Below are 13,803 nucleotides of genomic sequence, written 5' to 3'. Positions count from 1 at the left end.
GCGGCCAGTCAGGAAGTCCAGGAGCCAGTTGCAGAGGGAGCAGTTTGCTGATGTCAACATTGTAAACAGAGTACCCCATGGTGACGGTGGCGTTATGCTATGGGCAGGCATAAGCTATGGACAACGAACACAATTGCATTTTATCGATGGCAATTTTAATGCACAGAAATACCCTGACGAGATCCTGAGGCCCATTTTTTTAAGGTACCTGTGACCAACAGATGCATATCTGTATTCCCAGTCATGTCAAATCCATAGATTAGGGCCTAATTAAGTTATTTAATTTGACTGTAACTATGTTTTTGTTCATTCTAATTTTGCATAGTGGTCCTCTACTTAAATCAGTTATTACTGTGACCCTTGCTCAACGGTTGGATCAGGAAGGTAAATATTGTGTCAGAGACGGTACCATATTGAGCTGGTTACTGTCAGTCACTGGAGAGTTATTAAATGATTTATTTTTCTTTGGGTATTGGATAATGCAGTGAAAACTATAGGAAAACATATTTTAAACTAAGTTAATTCATGTTCTGTGTGCATGTTTCCCAGAATTACCTGTTCAGAGGTGGCCTATAAATAATGAAATATAACTTTCATTTTGCTTTTTTTCTTGAACGTATGCACTCATTAAATATCATGTTGTGGTCTATTCCAAATTGTCTGAAGCCACTAAATGAAGTTGTAGGTAGTGCAAAGTGTTGTTATAACTAATAGCCAACAAGCCTCTAAAATGTATTAAAGTATGAAAATAAAATCTAATTAAATCAGGGACTGAGGTAAAGCAGTGAGATGCAATACTTCATCTCTGGGGTAGAATAACTTTCGCAGCAGGATCCAAGTCAATTATCTATAAAAAAAGATAATCCGGTCTGAGATCAGATAAGCATCAGCAGCCAGCTAGTTTCATCTCCTCTCATGAAGAGAAGATCAATGTCAATGAGGGGGTGACTGTGGTACAATTTTCCCACAGGTCGGTGTATTCCAGTCTGGTTCTGCTTGTAGTTGAATGTACAGATAAATGCCAAAATAAAGGAAATATTAGAGTATGTAATGTTCTGACATTTTCCTGGCATGGTTTAGGACCACTCAACACCTTAGAGGGCAAGGTAAACGCCAACAAATACACAGCCATGCTGAGTGAACACCTTCAACCTAGTGTGAATATTTTCTGTCCTGATGAGAGTGGTCACTTCCAGGATGACAATGCCACCATCCACAGTGGTCTGAGAATTGTTTGAGCATGAAAACAATGTAAACCATATGCCATGGCTGGAGCGGCACCTGAGACAGCGTTTTCCACCACAATCAACAAAACAACATGGATGAATGGGGTCACATCCCTCCAATAGAGTTACAGACACTTACAGACACTTGTAGAATGTATGTCAAGGCGCATTGAAGCTGTTCTGGCAACTCGTGGTGGCCCTATTAAGACACTTTATGTTGGTGATTCCATTATTTTGGCAGTTACCTGTACCTTGCCAGTGTGGAGCTGATCTCTGCATAATCCTACAGTTTAACTTACAGTTATGAATATAACTACTGTTCCCTGAAAGAGGGAACGAGTTATAACAGTCAACGAACAATCCTATTCATCTGAAGCAACCTGAAATCACGCCCAATGGACCACTGGATGCTGAGCCGACTTGGTGAAGACCCGCCTTCCTGGCTATAATACTGGGGCTCGCATCCATTTACTCAATTCAGTACCCCTCTTCAACAAGCCAGATGGCATGGGGCCAAAATATGTTGTACCTTGTTCCCTCCTTCAGGGAACAGTAGTTATATTCATAACTGTACGTTCCCTTTCAGTTGGTCACTCGGTATAACATGCTATGGGGACATACAATCACGCGCCAAACCGGCTCAGAGGGTACCAAACTAGGAGGCCCACCGCAGCCCAAGCACACACAGCTTCCACCGGCACCAAAAGGGGTTACAGAAGCCACCCTTTCTCCTAATACTAACAATAGAAGCCTGAACTGTCAGAGCCTCATGAGGCCTGAACTGTCAGAGCCCCATATAGGGAACCAGAACTTGCTGCAACTTGACTATGTGCACTGACCACACGGTTCCAAGAACAATACTTACCTTGCGAGCATGAAATATCAGAACTCATACAAGGAACTGCAAGTCCAAAACAACAGAACACCTGTCGTGACTTGGTAAAGCGCACACGTGCGCTGCATGGCATTGACCAGAGTCAAACTCACAGGAAACCTGCAGTAACCTGGAAACAGAATAATAGTGTGCTGCCATGGCAGACCAAGGCTTAAACCCACAGGGAACTGTGGTAACCCTGATAAGGATGGCTTTCACTTCAGTAGTGATAAATTCTTGAACTTCTATGATGAAAAGATCATGATAATTAGAAAGCAAATTACGGACTCCTCTTTAAATGTGCGTATTTCTCCAAAGCTCAGTTGTCCTGAGTCTGCACAACACTGCCAGGACCTAAGATCAAGGGAGACACTCAAGTTTTTTAATACTATATCTCTTGACACATTGATGAATATAATCATGGCCTCTAAACCTTCAAGCTGCATACTGGATCCTATTCCAACTAAACTACTAAAAGAGCTGCTTCCTGTGCTTGGCCCTCCTATGTTGAACATATAAATGTCTCTCTATCCACCAGATGTGTACCAAACTCACAAAAAATTGCAGCAATAAAGCATCTCTTGAAAAAGCCAAACTTTGACCCAGAAAATATAAAATACTATCGGCCTATATCAAAATTCCCATTCCTCTCAAAAATGTTAGAAAAAGCACAGCAACTCACTGCCTTCCTGAAGACAGACAATGTATACGAAACGCTACAGTCTGGTTTTAGACCCCATCATAGCACTGAGACTGCACTTGTGAAGGTGGTAAATTACCGTTTAATGAGGTCAGACGGAGGCTCTGCATCTGTCCTCATGCTCCTAGACCTTAGTGCTGCTTTTGAAACCATCGATCACCACATTCTTTTGGAGAGATTGGAAACCCAAGTTGGTCAACACGGACAAGTTCTGGCCTGTTTTAGATATTATCTGTTGGAAAGATATCAGTTCGTCTCTGTAGATGGTCAACTACAAATCAACTGTAGATGTTGGTGTTCATCAAGGCTCTGTTTTAGGACCACTATTGTTTTCACTATATATTTTACCTCTTGGTGATGTCATTCGGACACATAAGGTTAACATTCACTTCTATGCGGACTACACACAGCTGTACATTTCGATGAAACATGGTGAAGCCCCAAAACCGCCCTCCCTGGAAGCCTGTGTTTCAGACATAAGGAAGTGGATGGTGGCAAATGTTTTACTTTTAAACGCGAACAAAACAGAGATGCTAGTTCTAGGTCCCAAGAAACAAAGAGATCTTCTGTTGAATCTGACAATTCATTTTGATGGTTGTAAAGTCGTCTCAAATAAAACTGTGAAGGACCTTGGCGTTACTCTGGACCCTGATCTCTCTTTTGACGAACATATCAAGACTGTTTAATCTAGGTTAGACTACTGCTGTGCTCTACTTTCTGGCTACCCAGATAAAGCACTAAATTAACTTCAGTTAGGGCTAAACACAGCTGCTAGAATCTTGACTAGAACCTGGCCCAGGAGTGTGAAGGTGAACATAAGGCACTGGAGCAACGAACCACCCTTGCTGTCTCTGCCTGGCCAGTTCCCCTCTCTCCACTGGGATTCTCTGCCTCAAACCCTTTTACAGGGGCTGAGTCACTGGCTTACTGGTGCTCTTCCATGCCGTCCCTAGGAGGGGTGCGTCATTTGAGTGGGTTGAGTCACTGACGTGATCTTCCTGTCCAGGTTGGTGCCACCCCTTGGGTTCGTGCCGTGTGGGAGATCTTTGTGGGCTATACTCGGCCTTGTCTCAGGATAGTAAGTTGGTGGTTGAAGATATCCCTCTAGTGGTGTGGGGTATCCTGGCCATGTCCGGGGGTATCGTCGGACGGGCCACAGTGTCTCCCGAACACTCCTGTCTCAGCCTCCAGTATTTATGCTGCAATAGTTTGTGTCGGGGGGCTAGGGTCAGTCTGTTATATCTGGAGTATTTATCCTGTCTTATCCGGTGTCCTATGTGAATTTAAGTATGCTCTCTCTAATTCTCTCTCTCTCTCACTTTCTTTCTTTCTTTCTTTCTCTCTGAAGACCTCAGCCCTAGGACCACCCCTCAGGACTACCTGGCCTGATGACTCCTTGCTGTCCCCAGTCCACCTGGTCGTGCTGCTGCTCCAGTTTCAATTGTTCTGCCTGCGGCTATGGAACCCTGACCCGTTCACCGGACGTGCTACCTTGTCCCAGACCTGCTGTTTTCAACTCTCTAGAGACAGCAGGAGTGGTAGAGATACTCTGAATGATCGGCTATGAAAAGCCAACTGACATTTACTCCTGAGGTGCTGACCTGTTGCACCGTCTACAACCACCATGATTATTATTATTTGACCCTTCTGGTCATCTATGAACATTTGAACATCTTGGCCATGTTCTGCTATGATCTCCACCCGGCACAGCCAGAAGAGGACTGGCCACCCCTCATAGCCTGGTCCCTCTCTAGGTTTCTTCCTAGGTTCTGGCCTTTCTAGGGAGTTATTCCTAGCCACCGTACTTCTACACCTGCATTGCTTGCTGTTTGGGGTTTTTAGGCTGGGTTTCTGTACAGCACTTTGTGACATCAGCTGATGTAAGAAGGGATTTATAAATACATTTGATTGATTTGATTGATGAATGTGCACTCTGCGCATTGCCGCAGATCAAGGCAGCCCAAGGCTCAAAACCCAGGAAAATTGTGGAATCCCGGACAAAATGTGCTGCCTAATCAAAAAACCATGACAGGCTCAAACCAACAGGGAAAACTGTGGTAACACGGATAAATGCACAATCTGCGCGCTGCCAAACACCCACTTCCGGACCCAGACATAAGATCACTATGAGCCACACTGGGAGCAGTTACATCAAAGTGATAAAACCTCACAAAGATATGTGGGGAACTGCAACTCGCTGCAGCACAGAAGAAGTCGCCACACCCCTAATGGAGTGAGCATGCACACCGGTCGGCAACTCTTGTCCTTTGCTGTCATATACAAGGGAGATAGCCTCTACAATCAAATGAGAAATACGCTGTTTAGAAGCATATTTGCAAAACAGACAAAAAGATATGCATATACATGTGCAAAGCGCACACAGGCCATGCAACCTCCATTGTTCACTGGAAGCAAGTAGAGGAGGTGAGAAAGGCAACAGCTAGAAAGCCAGGGACTTGTAAGACATAGGCACAACCTTGGGAGCAAAAGCTGCATTAGGACTTAACATCCCTTTGGAGTCGCCAGGCATGAACTCCAAACCGGAAGGGTGTACTGATAGTGGGTAGAGCCGTCAATCCCTATATGACCAACCAAGATGGCTGCAATATAAACCTTCAATGTGGAAAAAGAAAGGCCCTGATCAAAAAGGTCTTGCAAGAACTTCAAAATGTCCACCAAAGAGCTCTGAAAAAGAAAAAGAGACAGTCCTTTAACCCTCAAACGCACGCCACTTATATGTATGCAACCCTCCCATAGAGGGCGTACAAGCTGACTGTACATTCGTAATCACGTTCAAGGGTAAACCCCTAGCCTTCAAATTCAAACCTTTCAACCTTTCAAACCCACAGATCTGCAGTCGTTGGTGCCAAAATCTCCTGTGAGTCTGGGACAATAGATCACAATGACACAAAATGCCCCACTAGCCCTGCACAACAGGCGGATGATCTATGGGAACCCGGGTTGTCTGGTCCAACGGAGAGCCACCGTTGGGTCCGCCGTTGGACCTGGTGGACCCTCTCTACGATGGCCTGAATCAGGTCAACCGGAGGAACACAGAGCAGGGTTCGAGGCCAATGATACGCCAAAGCAACCGATCCCAATTGAGCGCCCAGATTCCTTATTGAGAAGAACAGAAGACAATGCAAGTTCTCGCAATGCTTAAGATCTATGATGGCCCTTTCGAACCGGTCCTATATCTGGGCAAACCCAGAGGGATGCAGTCTCCATTCAGTAGAGATAAGACTCCCCCTGGAAAGTATATTGGCTCCCACGTTAAGAGATCCAGGAAGATACGTTGCCCTGAGCGACACTGCTCCATACGAGCAAATAACATGCCAGGTTTAGCAGAGAGAGAGAGACGGCTATCGCCCAAAGCTGAAACAGACGCATCAACATAAGTCCCAGAGGCACCACAGCTATGATAGAGGCCATCAGACCGCAAGAACAAGCAAAAAGTGCCCAAGCTGAAACTGTACTAGACAGAGCAGGAATGCGACATTCTTCTGTTAAGACAAAAACGCATGATTCAGAACCGAGTCCAAAACGAGACCCAGAAACTGAATGCGCTGAGCCGGAGTTTAACAACTTGTCTTGTGATTCGCTATGAACCTCAGAGACTGAATATGGGAAACCAGCATCGCAGTGAGGAGCTCCACCTGTGCTCTCGACTCCGCTACGACCAGCCAATCAGAGCACACTGCTAGTCTCCCAAACATTGTCTCCTAAAGGGGCCATAGCACTGGAAGAGGACTGGAATAAGTCTTTTTTTGTCATGCTTATTTTCATATCCACCACAATCTACACACAATACCCCATGATGATAAAGCAAAAACAGTAAAAAAAAACTGAAATATTACACTTACATAATTATTAAGACTCTTTACTCAGTACTTTGTTGAAGCACCTTTGGCAGCGATTACAGCTTTGAGTCTTCTTGGGTATGACGCTACAAGCTTGGCACACCTGTATTTGTGGAGTTTCTCCCATTCTTCTCTGCAGATCCTCTCAAGCTCTGTCAGGTTGAATGGGGAGTGTCGCTACACAGCTATTTTCAGGTCTCTCCAGAGATGTTCGATCGGGTTCAAGTCCGGGCTCTCGCTGGGCCACTCAAGGACATTCAGTGACTTGTCCCGAAGCCACTCTTGTGTTGTCTTGGCTGTGTGCTTAGGGTTGTTGTCCTGTTGGAAGGTGAACCTTCGCCCCAGTCTGAGGTCCTGAGCGCTCTGGAGCAGGTTTTCATCAAGGATCTCTCTCAACATTAATCTTTGCCTCGATCCTGACTAGTCTCCCAGTTCCTGCCGCTGAAAAACATCCCCACAGCATGATGCTGAAACCACCATTCTTTATCGTAGGGATGGTGCCAGGGTTCCTCCAGACGTGACGCTTGGCATTCAGGCTAAAGAGTTCAATCTTGGTTTCATCAGACTAGAAAATATTGTTTCTCATGGCCTAAGAGTCTTTAGGTGCCCTTTGGCAAACTCCAAGTGGGCTGTCATGTTCCTTTTACTGAGGAGTAGCTTCCGTCTGGCCACTCTACCATAAAGGTCTGATTGGTGGAGTGCGGCAGAGATGGTTGTCTTGTCTTTCCCATCTCCACAGAGGAACTCTAGAGCTATGTCAGAGTGACCATCAGGTTCTTGGTCACCTCCCTGACCAAGGCCCTTCTCCTCTGATCGCTCAATTTGGCCGGTCAGCCAGCTCTAGGAAGAGTCTTCGTGGTTCCAAACTTCTTTCTTTTTAGAATGATGGACGCCACTGTGTTCTTGGGGACCTTCAAGAGTGCAGACATTTTTTGGTACCCTTCCCCAGATTTGTGCCTCGGCCCAATCCTGTCTCAGAGCTCTACGGACAATTCCTTCCAACTCATGGCTTGGTTTTTGCTCTGACAAGCACTGTCAGCTGTGGGACCTTATGTAGACAGGTGTATGTCTTTCCAAATCATGTCCAATCAATTGAATTTATCACAGGTGGACTCCAATCAAGTTGTAGAAACATCTCAAGGATAATCAATTGAAACAGGATGCACCTGAGCTCAATTTCAAGTATCATATCAAAGTGTCTGAATACCTTTCTAAATAAGGTGTTATCTGCTTTAATTTTTAACACATTTGCTAAAATTTCTAAAATCCTGTTTTTGATTATTCATTATGGGGTATTGTGTGTAGATTGTTGAGGATTTTAAAAAAAATCTATTTTAGAATAAGGCTGTAACGTAAAAAAATGTGGAAAGGTCAGTGGGTCTGAATTCTTTCCGAAGCACTCTATGCACCTATATCGAAGCACTCTATGCACTCTGTATCGAAGCACTCTATGCACCTGTATCGAAGCACTATATGCACCTGTATCAAAGCACTCTATGCACTTTGTATCGAAGTACTCTATGCACTCTGTATCGAAGCACTCTATGCACCTGTATCGAAGCACTCTATGCACTATGTATCGAAGCACTCTATGCACTCTGTATCGAAGCACTCTATGCACTCTGTATCGAAGCCCTCTATGCACTCTGTATCGAAGCACTCTATGCACTCTGCATCGAAGCACTCTATACACTCTGTATCGAAGCACTCTATGCACTCTGTATCGAAGCACTCTATGTACTCTGTATCGAAGCAGTCTATGCACTCTGTATCGAAGCACTCTATGCACCTGTATCGAAGAACTCTATGCACTCTGTATCGAAGCACTCTATGCACTCTGTATCGAAGCACTCTATGCACTCTGTATCGAAGCACTCTATGCACTCTGCATCGAAGCACTCTATGCACTCTGTATCGAAGCACTCTATGCACTCTGTATCGAAGCACTCTATGCACTCTGTATCGAAGCACTCTTAGCACTCTGTATCAAAGCACTCTATGCACCTGTATCGAAGAACTCTATGCACTCTGTATCGAAGCACTCTATGCACTCTGTATCGAAGAACTCTATGCACCTGTATCAAAGAACTCTATGCACTCTGTATCGAAGCACTCTATGCACTCTGTATCGAAGCACTCTATGCACCTGTATCGAAGAACTCTATGCACTCTGTATCGAAGCACTCTATGCACTCTGTATCGAAGCACTCTATGCACCTGTATCGAAGCACTCTATGCACTCTGCATCGAAGCACTCTATGCACTCTGTATCGAAGCACTCTATGCACCTGTATCGAAGCACTCTATGCACTCTGTATCGAAGCACTCTATGCACCTGTATCGAAGCACTCTATGCACTCTGTATCGAAGCACTCTATGCACTCTGTATCGAAGCACTCTATGCACCTGTATCGAAGCACTCTATGCACTCTGTATCGAAGCACTCTATGCACTCTGTATCGAAGCACTCTATGCACTCTGTATCGAAGCACTCTATGCACTCTGTATCGAAGCACTCTATGCACTCTGTATCGACGCACTCTATGCACTCTGTATCGAAGCACTCTATGCACTCTGTATCGAAGCACTCTATGCACTCTGTATCGAAGCACTCTATGCACTCTGTATCGAAGCACTCTATGCACTCTGTATCGAAGCACTCTATGCACTCTGTATCGAAGCACTCTATGCACTCTGTATCGAAGAACTCTATGCACCTGTATCGAAGAACTCTATGCACTCTGTATCGAAGCACTCTATGCACTCTGTATCGAAGCACTCTATGCACCTGTATCGAAGCACTCTATGCACCTGTATCGAAGCACTCTATGCACTCTGTATCGAAGCACTCTATGCACCTGTATCGAAGCACTCTATGCACTCTGTATCGAAGCACTCTATGCACTCTGTATCAAAGCACTCTATGCACTCTGTATCGACGAACTCTATGCACTCTGTATCGACGAACTCTATGCACTCTGTATCGAAGCACTCTATGCACTCTGTATCGAAGCACTCTATGCACTCTGTATCGAAGCACTCTATGCACTCTGTATCGAAGCACTCTATGCACCTGTATCGAAGCACTCTATGCACTCTGTATCGAAGCACTCTATGCACTCTGTATCGAAGCACTCTATGCACTCTGTATCGAAGCACTCTATGCACATGTATCGAAGCACTCTATGCACTCTGTATCGAAGCACTCTATGCACTCTGTATCGAAGCACTCTATGCACTCTGTATCGAAGCACTCTATGCACTCTGTATCGAAGCACTCTATGCACTCTGTATCGAAGAACTCTATGCACCTGTATCGAAGCGCTCTATGCACTCTGTATCGAAGCACTCTATGCACTCTGTATCGAAGCACACTATGCACTCTGTATCGAAGCACTCTATGCACTCTGCATCGAAGCACTCTATGCACTATGCACTCTGTATCTAAGCACTAACTAATAAATACTGTAATTAATGAATGCAATACAGCTTTCAGAGACACCCCCATCTCAAAAACAAATGGTTATGACCACTTAGAACTTTAGGAAATTAAGCTTCTCCTCTCGACTGTGCCGCACAGCTTGCAAAATGATTGCTGTCCTCTATGAGAAATTACCAACTTTACCCTCTTTATGTAAAAAATGTCAACTGCCATTATTATTAAAAGACAGACAACCTAGCTCAGGAGGTTACATAGTTATACAATTATCTCAAAAGGCTACACTTGATTCAAGAGTGGATTGATTGTCTCTGCTTTAACCAAGAAGTTTGATATTGCAAGCCAGCCACCTATAGCCAGAAAGTTAGCAAACCAAATGCGTAGCTGGAGCCCTGAGCTGGAGAAAATTTATTTGGCACATTTTAGATACAATAGTTATCTTATAGTTATAAGATATTTAGCTGGCAAACATTTTGTAGTGAATTTCGAGTGTAACTTGATCACCACCCTTGTGTTGCTCAACAGTGATTGTCACATCACAAAACTTCTGTTTGCTCCATGTGCACTTTGTTAACAAACATACCATGTGACTGCCTCATGATAAAAAAAAATCTGGGGGAGGAGGGACGGTATTGAAAATCACAACATTGGTATTTCAAAATACCCCGGTATACGGTATATACTGCCAATGCCTATTGTCCATAATTGTTGATTACACGATAATCCAATTATTGTGCCAGGCAATTTTCCCCCCACAGTTTACTCACCTTCTTTTACCCCTGAAGGTCAAAGCAATTGAGCGCAGAATTGCCTTGATTGTAGTGCTCTGAAGCTGATCCTCTTAACTGTGAGGGCTTTTGAAATTGGTATGGTAGGACTTTGGCTTACAGCTTATCCTGGAGTAACTGGTGTGAAAAATGTGTTCAGAATGTGTGAGAGCCTCTGCTCCTCCGGCGTTGTCTACAGCCCCTGGTGGGGAGCCCTGTGCAGGTGGCTGGCTAAACAGCCCAGCACACAGCAGATAACGGCCTCCTCACCTGATTGGATGACAGAGAACCACTCCTCTTGCGGTCTCCTCACCAGCTGTGAGCCAGAAGCTAGAAGCCAGAAGCCAGGGTGAGGTGGAGGCTCTGTCCACTCAAGTCATTAAGTCATTATATAGGTCTTCTGAAAAGCCAAGGGCAGAGCTATGTCTCCTCACACAAGATATAGCAGTAAACATCTTATTTTAGGCTCCTTGCAGATAAAATTCTTATGAACTGTGTAATACAATTGAGACATACTGTACACGACTTGTTGGTAAAAGTGAAAGTCTCATTCAATCAATGAGTTTAGTTTTTTTTCAGAAATGTATAATGTGTTTTTGTTTGTTTCTCTATATATTACATTGACATTTGTCAACATCATCATACTTGGAATCATTTGTAAGACCAGTCAATGCTTTTCAACATTTTTAATATTTGATCAGCATCTCTAAAATCTCGAAAAAATATCACTTTGAGACAGACACGATTGATTTTTTGTTCAGTAAACCAGGGACCATTTTTGCTCAATTAGCTATATTTATCTCAACAATAGTATTTCAACTTTACTTGGCCAGCTCCCTTTGTTGTATCTTGAAGTTGTAATACATGTTTCATTGAAGCTTGACTTCTCATTCCATTCCATTTCTGTTGTAAATCAAAAAGAATCAATCAAAATCATGGACAGGTGAAATATTTGGCCATATATTATCACCAATGCAATTAAATATTTTGGATTCATGGTTGGTAACATTTGTCACACACATTCATTGGTGTTGCATTATACTGTGCAGTTGAAATGTTGTGGCAATATTCAGCACAAAAAACACAAACATTGTTTTGCTCATAAAGTTATGCGGACATGGTGTAGATTTTTACTTGAATGTCGAGAATATTTCTGCATTTAAAAACCAGTGGGAATTTACCCATCTGTAAGGCACTCTGGCACAAGTAATCATATTTCTAAAGATCCAGGGCAGGGATTTACAGAGCACCATTTGGGCAATAACGAGAAGCTGTTTAATGCCCTCATCAGCATATCAATAAATAATACAGTAGCACCTTAAAATCAATTTCTTTGATTCCATTTATGATTTGGCCAGTTGTTAGATTCCCCCTTTCCTGCATATACTTTCCAGTATGTTCATGTACAGTAGTATCTGTCATTCGTATTCCTGATTGGGATTTTTGCAAATTAGTAATTCTTCCAGGTGATATTCTCCATAAGCCTTTCATAGCGACAGAAAGGCATGAGTTGTAAATGGGTTTGGAATGTATTTTCCCGATTGCATTGTGTTTTAATAACAAAGAGAGTAAAATATGCAAATACACTTCGAAGCATGCATCCAGTTGCACATTTGTGATAAGGGGAGGTCTGTGTAGAATGGTAATATTTCTGTTTATTTATTTCACATTTATTTTCATGAAACCCATGGATTATACAAGCTAAGGCAACCTGCTCTCTAGTAGAGAAGGCCATACTGTAGCACTGCCTAGAGGGCAGACACTGTGATGCCCATGAGACCACAAACACAAACACACACACACACTGACAGACAGACAGAAACTGAGGCACGTACAGTAGAGGATATGTGGAGACTTAGCCCGAGAAGAACGGAGATTCCGGGTCGAGCATTGAGTCGCCCCAGTCTGAACTGCAGAAACCTCTGCTACAGTGCTCTGACCTGACAGTGTTGGGCCATTTCCAGAGCAGGCCCAGAGCCATCTCAGATGTGTCATATACCCCCATCTGTCTGCCCCCCAAGGGGACCTGCTTACCTTTGCCCTGCCATGTGTTCCTCCATAGCCTAAATTCCCAAGTCCGTGCTACCAGAGTCACAGTACAGCATCTGTCTGTGCCAGATACGTCAGTCTGGGGTTGGCCTTTTCACGCCTTCTCCGGAAATACTGGGAAGATGTCCTAGTCCAAGCACTTAAAGCTTTGAGGGAAATACTCCTGACGTTACAACTTCAAATAACTGTTTCACTGAAAAAGCCACTAGTTCTACAACAGTTTGCTTTGCTCCAGGGGTGGACTGCGATCAGAAATCGGCACTGGCATTTCTAACACACCGGACCATTTAATTCCTTGAGGCCCCCACACCGGACAATTGTTTTACTTGACCCCTCCACACTGGCCTATTTTGTTTCCTTGAAACCCCCAGTATTAGACAGATAATTATCATTTTGCACAAAACCCCCAAGTTAGACAGGCCCGCTGTGGAAAAAATGGACCAGCCCATGTGGCATTTGCCTGAAATGCCAGATGGCCAATCCGCCCCTGAATTTCACACCATCAAGGGCCAGTACCAGACATGTGAGATGTCTCTGTAATCTTAACCTCAGCATCACTGCATCATAAATGCTTCTGTAAAGTCTGTCGGTAAGAGTACATGCATCTGGTCTGTAGATAATTGGTCAGAAATGCAGATACCTCAAATCAAATCAAATCAAATTGTATTTGTCAAATAGGCTGAATACAACAGGTGTAGACCTAACATTGAAATGCTTACTTACAAGCACTTAACCAACAATGCAGTTCAAGAAATAGAGAAAATCAAATATTTACTAAATAAACTCAAGTTAAAAAAATCTAATCAATGAAAAAGTAACACAAGAAATGAACATAACAATGATGAGGCTATATACAGGGGGTACCAGTACCGAGTCAATGTGCAGAGG

Source organism: Salvelinus fontinalis, chromosome 3 (genome assembly GCF_029448725.1).
Source record: "Salvelinus fontinalis isolate EN_2023a chromosome 3, ASM2944872v1, whole genome shotgun sequence".
Classification (NCBI taxonomy): domain Eukaryota; kingdom Metazoa; phylum Chordata; class Actinopteri; order Salmoniformes; family Salmonidae; genus Salvelinus; species Salvelinus fontinalis.
The sequence above is the reverse complement of the archived record's forward strand: the minus strand, read 5'-3'. Positions refer to the sequence as shown.